Raw genomic sequence first — 445 nt, forward strand, 5'->3', positions numbered from 1 at the left:
CCTGAACATGTAGGCTTAAGTATGTATAACATTTCAATCCAAGAACATATTACATGTGCTTATTTGCGTAATAAATACAATAGATCAATCTCTCTCTAATGTCAGTCTGTTAAGCTACAGCCCAGTAAAGCTAAGTCAGGCTAAACCTGTTAGCTTAGCTTGACTGAAAACAAGTGGACACAGCTAGCAGCCGGATGGCTTAGCTTTTATGAAAGTAGAGGGACACAGCTAGTAGGTTGCTTGAAAACAAGGGACAACACCCAGCAGCCAGTTAGCTTAGCTTGACTGAAAACAAGGGACAACACCCAGCAGCCAGTTAGCTTAGCTTGACTGAAAACAAGGGACAAGACCTAGCAGCCAGTTAGCTTAGCTTGACTGAAAACAAGGGACAACACCTAGCAGCCAGTTAGCTTAGCTTGACTGAAAACAAGGGACAACACCTAGC

Source organism: Melanostigma gelatinosum, assembly GCF_949748355.1.
Source record: "Melanostigma gelatinosum genome assembly, chromosome: 23".
Classification (NCBI taxonomy): Eukaryota; Metazoa; Chordata; class Actinopteri; order Perciformes; family Zoarcidae; genus Melanostigma; species Melanostigma gelatinosum.